This window comes from Neophocaena asiaeorientalis, unplaced genomic scaffold (genome assembly GCF_003031525.2).
Source record: "Neophocaena asiaeorientalis asiaeorientalis breed wild unplaced genomic scaffold, Neophocaena_asiaeorientalis_V1.1 scaffold166, whole genome shotgun sequence".
NCBI classification, from domain to species: Eukaryota; Metazoa; Chordata; class Mammalia; order Artiodactyla; family Phocoenidae; genus Neophocaena; species Neophocaena asiaeorientalis.
The window spans coordinates 1,043,395-1,059,239 of record NW_020174933.1 but is presented as its reverse complement, the minus strand read 5'-3'; the positions used below and the strand labels follow the sequence as shown (position 1 = coordinate 1,059,239).

Sequence of the window (15,845 nt, the reverse complement as noted above, 5' to 3'; positions counted from 1 at the left end):
GGGGCCCCCGTACTGCAAAAAAAAAAAAAAAAAAAAGTAAATCCAGACTTCATTGTCGTAGATTTAATTCTAGATTACTCTGAACAAGGCTAAATTTTGAGTCAGTCACTGAGAAATTATTTTGAAGATGATATGTTATGAAATTTACTACACTAATAGAAGATTTTCTGTATGCTGCTCTTTAGAACAAAGAGGAATCAAGTGCAGGCATAATTATTTATTGTTAATAGCAATAAAAGTGGTTCTTTCTTGTCTCTACGTGTGTTTCTGCTAGCATGTGGGGCCATCAGGAAATCCAGACTGTCTGCCCTTTAATGAGGAGAGTTGGTTGTTTCTGCCACCCTCCCTTATGGCTCAGTCTGATGAGGGTCTCTAAATGGTCATGTGTCCTAATCTACACGTCCCTGCTGGACGTCTCACAGGATGCTTTGGAAGTGCTTAGCATCCTTTCCTTAGTACTTTCTGCCACATCAGTGTTCCCCAGGTTATGATAGATACATATGAAATGTCACTCGCATCTCATGGAAAAACCGAGTGTTTTGTTGTTATTGTTAACTGAGAAATACAATGAGAATTGAGGCTGGAACTTTAACAAATGTACTTACTTTCCTCACACTAGGATTGGGTTCCTTTTTCCACTTTAGAATTAACATATTCCTTCCACCTGGATCTTTAAATGTCCTTCCACTCGCATTTTTTTCCCAGAAGTGTCTTTAAGCTTTCCAGTGCCATGCTCTCTCTGCTTCCTTCGACCATTTTTTCCTCTTTGCAGAAAGAAGATTTTTTTAAATCCTCTCTGTGTCCCTTCCATGCTTAGGCTTCAGCACATGCTAATCACAGCTCTTCCTCTGTGGGTATTGCTCCTTGAATTTTCTCCTGATCATTGGCAGTCTATTTATCATTCCACATGGATGGCTAATAGGTACCTCGGTCCTAAGATGCTCCAAACCGACCTCTTGGTTTTCTTTCCCAAACCTGCTCTTCCCTCACTGCCTTCTTGTCTCCCTCACTAATTCTCTGCACTTACCGCCTACTCCTCTTCCCTTGGCTCACGCCTGTGGCCACACTGGCCTCCTTGCTGTTCCTCCAACACGGAACACACTACCAGACACACTGGAGGCCCTTGCTTCTGCTTGAAAGGCAACCCTCCAGGCTTTTCATGGTTGGTTTCTGTACACCCTCCAGGTCTGCTCAAAGGTATCTTTTAGGTTCACGCTTCCCAGGACACACTGATTAACATGACAGTTCTTCTGTCTGTTTCTCTTGCCCCCTTCTCTGCTTTATTTCTCTCTGTAGCACTTATTTCCAAGAGTCATAATATATACTTTATCTATACATTTGTGAACTGTGTCCCTACAATCCAGCTAAAATGTAACCTCCATGAGGGCAGGGATTTTTTTTTGTCCACTGCACCTGGCAGAGTGCTTGTCACATTTTAGGCTATCTGTAAGCATTTTTGAATGAAGTTGTGAAAGAATGAAACTACAATTTAGGTCTACCTTGGGAGTGTAGACTCTAATCTTAATGGGAAAATGACCATTTATGCATGGATTTCTTTGTGCTTTAGTGAAGCAAAATCCTTGATCAGACATTTACAGCTGTCTCAGCCAAACTAAAGAAACACCCAAGCTTGGGACCATGCACAGAAGATTTAGCCTAGGGCTGGAGTGGCAAATGTATTTGCTTACATGGCAACTTGTGTTTGAAGGCATCCAGAGGAACTCCTGGTGTAGCGGCAGGCACACTATGATTGTGCCTGGATGTAAGATTAAGAAATGGGAACAGTTGGTTGTGTTGGTTTTTAGATTAGATTCTAATTATTCTAATGATAATATTCAAATACAAAAACAGTTGAGAATAAGTTTTAAAGATAATAGGAAGGCTCAGTGCCATTCGGTCTCAATGGCATTTTATTGAATTTCTCAATAAACCATTTTTATAGGAGTCCAGGACTAAGATGAACTAAAAAGAAAAGTGATGAAAACTTACTACCTGTGTCAGAAAAAAAATCAAACCCAGATTTTCTGCTTTTTGGTGATATTCCAAGGTCAGCACAATTTATCCTTCTAATAATTATGTGACAAAAATGATACTTGATGACAAAAAATTAAGGTAATAAAATGGTAAAAAAAAAAAAAGAGTATTTGTTCCTTAGGGGTAACTGGCTGCCTGTGATTGTAAACAAAAGAAGGGTGCTAGAATATTTATAGTGGTTTCATCTAGTTTAGTGGATTCAGTTTGTAGTATCAAGAAGATATGTTTTGAATAGAGGCAAAAGTTGATTTCATGTGCAGACTTACATCTTCTCTGCTCAAAATCCAGCCTCCGAATTGTGACTGGGAATTAAATGTCCACAAGACATGTAAAAAAGTTCTGTCTTTGCCATATTGATAATTCATTTTGTTGCAGGAAGGGGGACCCCTTCCAGGGCCCAAGAGTGGGCTCTTGTCTAACAGTTGGAAATGAATTGTCCGAGGAGACACACGTGCTGACAAAGCAAAAGACTTTATTGGGAAGGGGTGCCTGGGCAGAGAGCAGCAGAGTAAGGGAACCCAGGGGAATTGATCTGCCACCTGGCTCACAGTCTCAGGTTTTATGGTGATGGGGTTAGTTTCCAGGTTGTCTCTGGCCAATCAGTCTGATGCAGGGTCCTTCCTGGTGGCACACGCAACTGCTCAGCCAAGATGGATTCCAGTGAGAAGGATTCTGGGAGTTTGGTAGGACATGTGGACTGGTGTCTTCTCTCTCTTTTTGACCTTCCCCAAATTACTACAGTTGGTAGTATCTTGTTAGTTCTGAGTTCCTTACCAGGACCTCTTATTGTCAGGTAACTCATGCAGGTGGTTACTATGGTGCCTAGCCAGGGCAGGTGGTTTCAGTCAGTGGTTCCCCTAACAATTTCATTCTCAATACTGATTAGGAAGACCAGAGAAAAACTTTTCCTGGCTTCTCATGGAAGGGATTTTACCCTTGCACCCAGAGAGCTGCACCTCTTAAGCCGTGAGGGAACTCATATGGTGAAACAGCTGCACTTGGCCACCCACCTTTGGCTTTTCGTCAGTGCAAGTCATTGTATATCTCATCCAATGTCCTCACCTTTACTTTTCTATCTAATGAGGCCAAGCTAACTTGCTGGAGAGGGTATCATTCTTTTTTCCAAATTTGTGAAGGATTGCCTGTTGGCACATGTAATTCATCTTTATCTTCTCTCCTTTCACCATTTTGTTTTATCTTGGCAGGAGAACTTTTCTGCTATACACACAATTCCACTTGGAAAAATAGATTGAATCAAGCAAAACAAAACAAGAATAACATTGTCTTACTCATTTCACTTCCTCTCTCTTAAATAGCTTGGCTTCCATGTGAAGATATTGCTTAATTCCTACACCCTTATTTTATATTTGCATGCAGACTATTAACACACCATTTTCCTTTTATTGTGTAGTCCTAGTTAAACTGTTCTTTTCTTGAGAAAGAAATTATCTTTTATTGTTTGTTTGCGTAGGCACTGTTCTAATACTTTAACATGGGCATTTACTTTTTCCTTTTTCTCACTATTAAAACTGTGAGGTAGAAATTATTATTCCCATTTTACAGATGAGGAAATGGAAGATCAAGAGGTTAGCTAATTTGCTCAACAACACAGAGTTAATAAGTCCCGCATCTGGGATTTAAACAGAAGTCTATGTTTCTTAACATTACTATGCAGCCAGTTTCAATAGAAACATCAGTTAATCTAATGGCTTTTAGGAAAGACTACAAATGAGACTAAAAGATAGTAGAATGACTTAAATCCTTGCAATTTTACTTTCTAAATAAATTTTCAATCCAGCTTATCTCCATTCCTATCACCATTACTCTAATTCCTTCTTTTTTTTTTTGCGGTACACGGACCTCTCACTGTTGTTACCTCTCCCGTTGCGGAGCACAGGCTCCGGACGCGCAGGCTCAGGGGCCATGGCTCACGGGCACAGCCGCTCCGTGGCATGTGGGATCTTCCCGGACTGGGGCACGAATCCGTGTCCCCTGCATCAGCAGGCGGACTCTCAACCAATGCGCCACCAGGGAAGCCCCTCTAATTCCTTCTTAATGGGGCTTTGTGTTTTGTCTTTTTCTGTCAAATTTGCTCTTCCCACAGATACTAGACATATCTTTCAAGTGTAAATCTGTTAGTATTATTCCCTTAAAATTCTCTGGTAATTTCCCTTCACCTACACTAGCAGTTTTCAAACTGTTGTTGCATGTAGGTGCTTTAGGGAGTCTGCAATTGCTCAATGACAATTTTAGTTTAAAATAGTTTTAATGTTCTGTACCTTTTCAAAGATCAAAGTGTTGTAATAAAATTTATTTTTAACCCCTTGAAGTTGGTGTAGGATTAAGGGTCAGGCTACCACATAGCTGTTCATGATGCCTGCATATTAAGGGACACTAAAACTTCCCTAGTAAGAATAGGAGCTCTGTGATGCCAGTACACTTGGATTTCTATGAGAGACCCTTTCCATCATCAGCAAAATGTAAATGTGTTCTTCTTCCTCCAAAGTATTTAGTGCTCTAATACAAAACAAGGTAAATCAATAACAACAACAACAAAACCCTACAGTTTTCACTGATACTGACTTATCTTAAATATTTTACAACTGCAAGGCTCAGTTCATGACCCAATCAAGTCCTGCTGCAAATTGTCATAACTGATCAAATATTCTGAATTATCAGTTCCTTTTTGTGGATAGGGAGCATTCTTTAAATTTTAGAGGTAGCTGAGGTCTGTAGGTTACTAATCCTCGAACTGTGCCCCACCATAGAAAGTCTTATCAATAAAATGAAAGTGAGTCTTGGACTGCCACATGTAAAACCATCTGTTAGCAAGAAATTACAAAAAGTTGTACTATCACTTCTGAAGACTTGAAGTCTCTGCTCTGTATCCTTACACTTTACATAAAACATTCACTCAAGGCAGACGTGACAGCATTATAGCAGCAAAATTCAGCTAAAGTTTAGATTAGGGAGAGGAACTATTTCTCTGATTAATTTGCTACAGACACTTCTACTTCTGAGTCCTAAGTCCAGGGCTCTGATCCATAATGTGTAGGACACTAGGATCAATGGATTCTTGAAAGGGTGGAATCTTAAAAATTTCTAGTTAATGACATATCTTGGAAAATGTTAAGATCTGGTATGCTAATTAACACATCCTCATAGTGGATAAAGACAGTAGCTATATTTGGATTGTGAATTTCTGAATAATAGGCTTTTATACCATAACTAAAACTGGAGTTGTTAACTAGCCACCTCTGAGATACGGAGTAAAACTCAACCTGAACACCAGCCCCCTAAAATAAATAAGTGGGATCCAAAAAATCCATTTGTGTAATATGGAGGTGATCTTGGGGTATGGGACCTAAGGAATATGTGGGATGCTGCCTGATCCTCCAAATAGAAAGAAATGTTATCCAATATCAGAACAAGGGCTGGACAAAGGATGGGAGGCAATCACTGGTCAATTCATACTTAAATGGGAGTTTTCATGGGATATTTTATTTTATATATCAAACTGTATTGAAGTATTACAAGATAAATTACAAACCACATAAGGCAACCTTACTACCAATCAAATTGAATCCCTGCCAAGACTCCCCTGAAGTTGACTGTCCCAGTAACCATGAGCTCTAACCTAAGAAATCTGTTGCCCACTAGTCCTTATTTTGATATTTATTTATTTGGGGAAAATAATATTTATTTTTATGGGAACAAGTGATTTATTACCTCTAAAATTAAAAACTTTTTAATATATTTTAGGAAAATGTTTGAATTGGAAAATCACAAAAGAATATCAAAGAGAAAATAAGAATAATAGGATAGTAGGAAATGTGTTTTCACATAAATGGCAGAAAAACCTTAATTATATTTTAAAGAAAACTTTGAGAATTATTAGTCCCTGTTCTTCATGAATATGAGCAACCAGTGTTATCTAGTAGGGAGTGATGAACAACCTGAAAAATAATTCCAGACGTTATTTTCGATGTACACAAATTCTTTATTTTTCATCAAATGTAGTTGGTATCAACTTTAGTCCATAGATCCTCAGGAGAAATGTAGCTTATAGGCTACAAACAGAGACTCAGGAGGCAGGCTGTCTGGATTTGAAACCTGGCCCTGGCTCTGCTCTTTATTTACTGTATGATTCCGTTATTTAATCTCACTTTTTCTCGATCCCTCATGCATAAAATAGGGGTAATACTAGTACAGTCAATCCTTGAATAATGCAGGTTTGAAGTGCAGAGATGCACTTACACGTGGATATTTTTCAATGGTAAGTACTATGTGTGTAGTACTGTATGTACTACATACACTTGGTTAATTCGTGTATGTGGAGGAACTTCTGTTACAGTGGGCTGACTGTAAATTATGCTTGGATTAAACCCCTCTTTGTTCAAGGTCAACTGTAACTATTCTTTGGGTTGATATGAAGATACAATGACTTGAATGTGTAAAGTGATATGACTATTGCCTGGCCCGCAGTAAATGTTTGAAATTAAGATTTTTATTCAACATCTGAACTCTATTCTGTTCTTTGATTACTTATCCACCAAATTGCCCTCTCTAGAAAGGTTCAAGGGTCTTACAGAATATACTGAAGTTTCGAGGACCAAGTCCTTCTGAAACTCAGTCCCTCTTAGTAATAGCTGGTATGTAGTCAGAGTAACAGTGTCCCAGGAAGCTAGCTGTTTCTCTTCCTTTGCACCAACCTCAGGCATTTTTCCATTGTGGCCAGAGAAAAGGTCACCTAAATGCCAAACTTCTCAGGTTACCAATCAACTACTTCTCTCTGATGTCCGGTGAATTCCCTAGGATATTGTAGAAAGAAAACGTTGAGACCCTGCTATTCATAGAATACGTAATATTCCCATTCCCTTCTGAGTTTCAAGGGAAATCCTCTGGGATCTCTTTCCTCCATGATTGACTGACATCTACCTTCTAAACCCTGGGCACAGTCTCATTCCCTGTCGGCCACCATTGCTTACCCTCCTACTACAGAAGCTCAGGGGAAACAGCCTCCTCCTCTCCATCCTCTGAGAGCCAGGAATGGGCTCAGGACCTGAGCTCAGCTAAAAACACATTCATGCCTGGGGTGGGTTGGGAATCACCCACAACAGATGCTGCCATGTCCCGCAGTGGGGAGAGGGGTGTCTTGCAGTGAATGAATGCATCCTGGGCAGAGTGTTCCTGCTGAAGGTAGAGTTGCCCTTTTTCCTTATTTTGGAACTTTAAGGTTTGTCTTTGTTTCTGTACATTTCCTAGGCTGGGTTTTCCACCCTCTTGTCAATTCTGGGAATGCCCATACCTTCCAGTAATTTCTTCCTTTTGCTTAAATACCTAGATTTGGATTTTCTTACTTGCTAATAAAAAATTTCGGATACAAAGAAACACATTATTTCCTGAATGAAAACAACTTCCTAATGCCCCCGCCACTGCCATTAATAAATGTTAAGCAAGTATTTAAAGGTTATTGTTGAAAGGCTACCAAATCCTTGGCCTGTCCTGGGGGCTAACCTGAATGACTGACCCCTGGTCAGCTTATTACCTGTGCTTCAAGTTTGCTAGTGTTCAAGCTGTCTCGTTTTCCATTCAGATCCCAGAATAATGCTTCTTTTGCCACTTCTGTCTAATAAAAGTTGTTGAATGACTGTTTGCAAACTTTTATCTCTATGATTTAAGACTTTTTTTGGCTAATATACAACTAAAATTAAATTTAGAAATAAATTACATGCTAAGGGTGAGACTGGGGGTTTATTGGATTGGCCTCATTGCACTTAATGCCTGACTATAAACTGATGTCACCAACTGTAGCTTGTATAATTATGCTAATAAGATGCTGTGTTTTCATCTTTTTATATATTAGATCTCCAGGTAGATATTATTTGAATAAAGGGTTATTCTACTTCAAAAGATTGAAAAGCAATGCCCTGCAGAATACGCTTCAAATTATTTACCATAGGCTTATAAGGCTGTCTATGATCTGGGCCCAATGCACCTCTTTGTCTTCATTTCTGTCTATGTAATGACTCATTTTGTAAACATTCTGACAGCCGCTAAGCTTGTAGGCCTACTTCTTCCCTCCTACACAATGCATTGTTTTTGCCTCCTGTTTTCTAATCTGCCTGCAAAGCTTTCTCCTTTCCTGTGAGTTGGTTAAGCCCTACTAGCCCTTAAGACTAACCCTTAGCAATAGTGCCCTCCCCACACACATCCCTTTGGCTGGGTTAGGATCCCTTAAAAAGTGGCTTCCTTATACCACATGGAAAGAGAGCTTCCTCACAGTGTGTCCTCATTGGCTGTGCTTTGCATTGGTTTTCCTGTCTGCCTTAGTGGAAGGAGAGCTCCTTGAAGGTAGAGAAACACAAAGCTTGGCCCCTAACAGAGATGCTGTGATGTTTTGCTTTATAATACGAAGTGTATACGTATTTGATCTTCATTCCATTTCTGGCACAAAGCAACTAAACTTTCCTAAGTGACAAGAGTACTAGGAGCATCTTTTGTTCGCATATTTGGTCTTTGGCCCCAGTTCCTGACACAGGGCTCCTAAACCTCTTGTAATTTCCTGGGTGATAGAATTACTTCTAACGAGGTGACTCTGGGTGGGCTCCTGGATGGTCCTGGATGAGGGCTGGTCACCAGAAGGACCAAGCCCTGATCAGAAGCTTGGACTTTTCAGCCCTGCCCGCCATTCTCTTGAGAAGGAAGAGAGGCTGGAAATGGAGTTGCTGATCGATCATGCCTATGTGATGGAGCCACTGTGTTTCTTTTCCTAACCTTGGTTTTTGTTTATTTGCTGTTTTTGTTCATCTTGGTGCTGTTTTTGTGTGTGTGTGTGTATGTATATGTGTATCTGGACGCTTGTAGCATTTCAGTTTTATCTTAAGAATTCAAAATGTCTAACAGGATTTGTGTGTGTGTGTGTGTGTGTGTGTTCCCAAAATGTTTTCCTCAGCTCTGGAAGTTAGTCATATATAGCTTGCTTGATTATTCATTCCCATTCTTTTTTCTTTCTATATGCTGTTTAATGGTTGTTGGCTTGCCTAGATTGGACAAGCACATATTTTATCTATTCTCTCTATATTTTATCTTTTCACTTTCCCATAGTTTTAATACAGTTGATCTTCACAAATTTAGTTTCTAGAAATATACATTTCATTCTTGAATTACTATTGAGTTATGACATTTCTCAATCATACTTTTGACTTCCAAGAACTCTTCTTGCAGCGACATTGCCTTTCTATCTTTGTAACTTGCTCTTGTTTTTACCACTGCAGTTCTCTTGGATCTGAGAATACTAATTAGATACTTTTAAAATTCTCTCTTATTTTTTCAGTAGCTCTGTTTTCTTTGGATTTTCTCTCATTTTAGAGTATGAAATTATCATTTCTGGCAGCTATTTTCCTCACGTGCCCAGGGTTGTATAACGATTGTTCGTATTTTTTAAAAAAGTGAAAGGGTAGCTGCTAGTTTTGGTTGTTGATGTTGGTTCCTCCAGGGTTTCTGTGGCCCAGGGATGATTTCTCCTGCAGGTGGCCACAAATCTCCACTTCCTTAGTGCGCTGTCTGTATTTGACTGAAGCCTGACATGGTGGTGATGGCAACAGCTCAAGGAAGAGGATTCAGCACCCAGCTATAATGCATTCAAACGTTTTATGGAGTCCCTGGAGAACTGATTTCTTTTACCCCTAGAAGTTCAGTTAATTGACTATGCACTATTTACTGATTGACTTAATTCCCTAGCTATTTGGGGTTTATTTCCACATTAAAAAAAAGATTTATTTTAAATTCACATAAAATACATTTAGAATAAGTCTAAACTTTTAGCATTTAAGTACTGTAAAACAAACACAGAGGAGCTTATAGGATGTATAGTCTCCATTCTGTCCAAAAGCCGGTACAAAAAGCTTTTTTTTATAGTTATTGATCATCACCTCGTTGCCTTAAATTTCTAGATTTTCCATTTTGAATTCTTCTCTTTTTGAAGACTGGAGCCACTCCATCTGCCACAACTCCAAGAAAAGTGTCTGTTTTTTCTTTAAAAACCACTTTGGGTTCCCCACCAGCATCAGCCTCTGAAGTTGGTACATATTCATTTTCAGTGCTTGGAGGTTCCAAATCTACCTCCTCATGGGACTCAACTTATTTAATTTCTTGCCTTTCTCCATATGGGTTTGATTTTTCATGAGCTTTGGGTTTTTCTTCATTTGGACCCGATGAATTCTTACCTTGGGTATTTTTTTCTTTCTGTGTTTCTGCTTCAGTTCCTTTATCACTATTTTTATTTTTTTCCTTAAACTTTATTTTTAGCTTTTGTGTTTCTGTAGAGACTTCTCCTTTTTTCCCCCTTTGTCTGCTTCCTGTTCCCCATCAGAATCACTATGTGAATCTGATGATTTGGACTCTTCTAGGGTGCCAAGTGACTTCTCATTGACTTTACTAAAAAGCAGATCGCCAGAGTGTGGAATGAAATCATCAGGTTTTTCCCATCTGGATTGCCCTGTTTCTGTATTATAATAATAGGTATAACCATCTTTGCTTAAACCTTTTACCCAAACAGTCTTCACTTTCGTCTTTTTTAAGTTTCCTTGAAATCCTTCAGGTTTCTCCCACTGAGGTGCTCCTGTGATAAGATCATAATAGTAATGGTAACCCTCAGAGGTTATGCCTTCTACCCATCTGCCCCCTTGCAGGGCCCCTTTTCTTGCTGCTGATTTGATGCAGAGGTGGGTGGGATAGTGCTGGTTACTGGTGATATGCTTGGCTCTGAAATTTCTGACTCTAAGCCAAGCCTTTTCACATGCTCTTGGTATGCTTTCAGGGCAGCTGCCTCCATTGCAGCAAACTCCTTTGATGCCTTTTCTTCTTCCTTTGCCTTATCCAGGCTTTTCTGTTTAATCTCACTGATCCTCTTTGCCACATTTTCCTTATGATTCTTTCCTCTTGCATGAAATTCAATGCTAGGCCTATTGTCCACTCTTCAGCACTTGTAGTAATCACAGAATTTCTTTGGTTGTGACTTCCAGTAGTTTTCCATGACTGGACCAGCCGCTCCGCGGGTTGCCCCCAGGCCCAGCTGAGGCATGCGTTCCCCACTCGGGGCAAGTTGACGCCCAGCTCACCCAGAGCTCAGACACCTCCCTTCTTCCCTGGGTAGCTATTTGTAATGAAAAGGTAACTATGTACTGAATTCATATAAATATAAATTATAAATAGAAATTCTAATAAATAAGAAAACTGTTGTATCTCTTCAGAATCATGATCCATTGAAGTTTTAGTAGTATCTTTGCATGAGTAACCTATTCTTTTAATCGTTGAAATTTCAAGTCCCTTCTGCTTACATCTTTTTAAGTATCTTAGCTATTCAGCAATTTACAATTTCATTGAATTTGCAGTCTAACAATAGGATATCAAATTAATCTCCACTGACATTTATTTGAAATTCCTTTAAACTACTTAATTGAAGAATTAGAAAATTTTCTTTCTACCTGTTCAGGTACATATTTCTGTGTCTCTTCAATCAAGACTCACATGTGATGCACATTTCTTCTTAAAATATCCCTAGGAATTTTATATTTTGTGTGTATTTTTAAAGTGATGTTTTTCCCATTATACATTGTAACTGGTTAAACATTTCCTGTTTCATATAATCATTTGCAGGTGTTCATCATACACAGTTTTTCCTTAATTCTATTAGACTTTCAGGTAACTTTATTGTATTTTCTCACTTAAATAAGATGTATTTCAAACACAAAATAATATAATAAAGATTTGTACCCATCTCTTAAAATGATATTTAGTTATATTTATTTTTGGTATATAAAAAGTTATATAAACATAACTAAAAAAAGTTAAAACCCCATCCATAGACACCCTCACAGAAGCACTCAGAATAATGTTTGATTAAATGTCTGAGTATCCCATGGCCCAGTCAAGTCGAGCTATATATTAACCAACACAGAGAATCTATTTTTTCCTGTTTTGTGTTTATCATCATATCTCATATAGACATCCACTTAACATCCTCCAGTAGTATGTCATGATTACTATTTGCTAATTGGAAAAAATTATAAAATATTACTTCAGAAGAAAATATTAAAGACAAAGTATCAACTTCTACTTCTTGGGTTCTTTTTATAAGTGGCATTTGCACTTAATTTTAGTGGTAGAAAACCTTATCAGGGACATTCTGGTCCATAATTTAGAGCCTATCAAAAGATGTATTTCCTGTGAATAAGCCTCAGCTCACAAGGAAAACTGGGTGCATTTGGATTACAACACAGAAAGTGGATGCAGGCAGGTGTGGATTTGACTCCTGACTCAATGTCCACTTTAGCCAATCATCCTTGGGCCTCGGAGAGACTCAATAAATGGTTTTTTTTTGATGGATAAATGAATCGATATAATTTAGCTTTCTATTTTAAATTACGTTGAAAGTGTTGCAAAGATTAAATAAACTTAAATGTGAATGTACAGAGACCCTGGCAGACAGTAATGGCTCAATAAATGGTAATAATAATTGTTGTTAGGGTGGTGGTAGCTTTTACTACTCTGAAGCTAACTTTGGCCATCCGACCTTAAGCAGTAGACTAGAATATCTGTGCTAACATGAATGCCTGGGGATACTGAAAGCCTTATTCAGGTGAATTTTAAAAGTACACCTGTAATGTATTCCTATCAAGAGGTGTCATATATTTGAGCACTTAAGAATTTTTTGTGATAATGGTAAATAGACAAGATAATTGATAGTCTGAAACATTTTCACAACTTGCATAAATGCTTTAAAATGAAATAGGGCTGTTTTGGCCCTACCTGTATATATATATTTTTTATGAGTTTAAAATTTTGTGCTTAAAAGTAATTTAGTTAATATAGCAGTTAGCAGAAAGTATAGTAATAAAAAGAAGAAACTTATTATGGTAGAAAAAATGTATCTAAAATGAGACGATCAGATTGATTGCATTTTCTTAGAAGTAAGACTGGCTTATTTCTTCTGACACTGCTCCAAACCATTATGAGTTCAAATTCTGCTGGGGCAGTATTTGTCGGATATTTGTCAGAGTGCAAACTGAGAGACCGAAATGGAGAGTAGCCAGACCATACATAAAAATAGAATGCTAATCCACAATCTGCATCAGCCAGTCCAGGATTAAGCCAAACCACCTCTGCAGCAGTCAACCCCAAATAGAAGTTATCAATAAGTGCCAGCTTCCCAAAGTTTTGCTTCCACTTCTAATTTACAGCCAACCAGAGAGAGCCGCATATGCTCCCCTAACCAATCGCTTAGAATGCCCCCCCCTTCTAAATTAGCCCACCTCCAGCGTCTGCATTGCCCACAACCTCCAATCGCGGCAAACCTGAAACCTTCCATTTCTTTCCACTGTAGTTTTCTCACTGCTCGACCTGCCTTTTCAGTCTCTGCCAAGCACAAGCGGTGGTGACTGACTCTCTTGCTGTATAGCAAGCTCCAAATAAAGCTTGTATTCATTTGGGTGGGCTTCATTTATTCCCACAGGACAGAAGAAGAAACTTAACTTCCTATAAAGGACTATATAAAATCATTTCATGTAAAGAATTCATATAATCATTCAATATAAAGGACTTCAAACAGTGAATAATGTTAAAGATTTTCATGTGTCATGTTAATTAGTTACCACTATGTGATTTTGTTTACCTTAGTTTTATGATGCCCCCGTTATTTTATTGCTCTCGGTTCAACCACATTATCTTAACTTTGTAATAGCTGGAGTGGCAAGTTTATTAGCTACTAAATTCTCAACCATTGTTAGCAGTTTAAAGTGTTATAATAATAATCTCAAAGATAGCTTATTACTGTAAGGCATTTTACCTGGAGCAGTTAATGTTTAATGGATACTTTCAACAGCTGGCCGTGTTTAGCTTTTAGAAAGCTTTTGAAGAAAGAATGGACTTAAAAGTATATGACTGCCGAGATATTAAAGACCTTCTTAGGCTGTATGCGGGAAGCATATTTAAAATTACTCCTCAACTAATAACATGACTGGTTAACTCACTGTACATGTAAACATTTATAATAACATTGAAATTGTTGTTGTGCTTGAGTATAACACTGGCTTAATTTTAAATTGAACGGAAGTTCTAAACAAAGGCAATGAAAATACGAAATCCATGATGGGTATTCCTATGGATTGAACTGTGTCTCCCCCCCCACCCAAATTCATACGTTAAGGCCCTAACCACCAGTGTGATGGCATTTAGAGGTGAGACTTTGGGGAGGTAATTATGTTTAGATGAGGACATGAGGATGGAGCAACCATGATGAGATTTGTATTCTTATAAGAAGGTAAAGGGACTAGAGCTCTCTTCATACAGTGAGACCAGCAAGGAAGAGAGCCCGCTCTGGGGAACAGAATTGGCTGACATGTTGACCTTGAACTTCCCAGCTTCCAGAACTGTGAGAAGTAAATTCCTGGCTTCTCAGTCTGTGTTTTTTTATTATGGCAGCTTGGGCTGACTAATAGATATTTCAAAAATTTACCAAATTATTCAGATATTTCAAATGTTCTGATTTTGACATTCTAATGAATGTTTCAGTTTTCATCCAATAATCTAGTTTATTGAATTTTTTATGAATGCCCCTTTTTTTGCCGTAAGAGCAAACTCCTGCTAAAATTATTCAATTTGATTGGGCTGATTAAATTTAGATATTAAGATTACTGAAAACCATGAATCTTAAAAGATATTATTTGAATTAGATTCAATATAAGGTGTTAACAATCATGATTAGATAATGAGAAATTTCAGCAGAGTAATTGTTTTCTTTAATAATTAAGATGTTTAAGGCAATACTGTTTTTTCATTTATACTTTTGCTTGACTGTATAGGTTTTGGTATGATGTGTTTTTCTTTCTGTACCTTTGTAAATGGTGTGCATTTTCTATTTCGTTCCAAAAGTTATCGTGCGCTGTTGTTGCTTAATTTCTAAGTAGGTAAGATTATGTTGGTATGGTTTATGTTATTTCCGATTTCGTGCATTTTGTGATGAAAACGTAATATTGGATTCTTTCTCTGGAATATACATCGTATATGTGTGTGTATTCAACATTGTTTATCCAATTGCTTTCCTCCTTTTTTATTTATACTAATAAATCTGTTTCTCTATAGTTTTTCTCTTTATCTTAAAAAATGCTTTTAAAGCATTGAACAAGTTGTATTCATTTTTCCTGTAGCTCTTATTTCTTTAACAGTCATCACCTCTATCTTGCCTGTCATAATTATACTCATGTTTCCCTGCTATACTTGGGGACAAGTCCTCAGCTATTCCCTCACAAGGACTGTGTCCCCTGCTCTCCAGCACCATTCTCCACAAGCTGAGCTCCTAAGAACATATTTACTGTCCTTTTCCACCACAATCTGAGACACTTTCTTTTTCTTTTCTTTCTTTTTTTTTTTTTTTTGGCTGCACCACCACATGGCTTGCGGGATATTAGTTCCCCTACCAGGGATCGAACCCATGCCCCCTGCTGTGGAAGCACGGAGTCCTAACCACTGGACCGCCAGGGAATTCTCTCTTTCTTTTGTCTCTCCTTCACTACACCTTATCTCAGAGTTTTAATTAGGACAGTTTAATACTTTTAATCTCAGATTCTTTGTATATTTTTCCTCTCAATAACAATAATTACTCTTCAATTTTGATAATTTACATCCATTTGATTTCAAGGATTTCTCCTCAATCCTGAGCATCTTTATGATCATTTTTTTTTTTCCCTGTACACGGGCCTCTCACTGCTGTGGCCTCTCCCGTTGTGGAGCACAGGCTCCGGACGCGCAGG

General features: G+C 38.2%; 1 pseudogene; it reads right to left on the bottom strand.

Moving 5' to 3' along the window:
- Window positions 1–9,954: 9,954 nt before the first annotated feature.
- On the bottom strand, window positions 9,955–11,071 carry LOC112410723 (WW domain-binding protein 4 pseudogene; annotated as a pseudogene).
- Window positions 11,072–15,845: the final 4,774 nt, after the last annotated feature.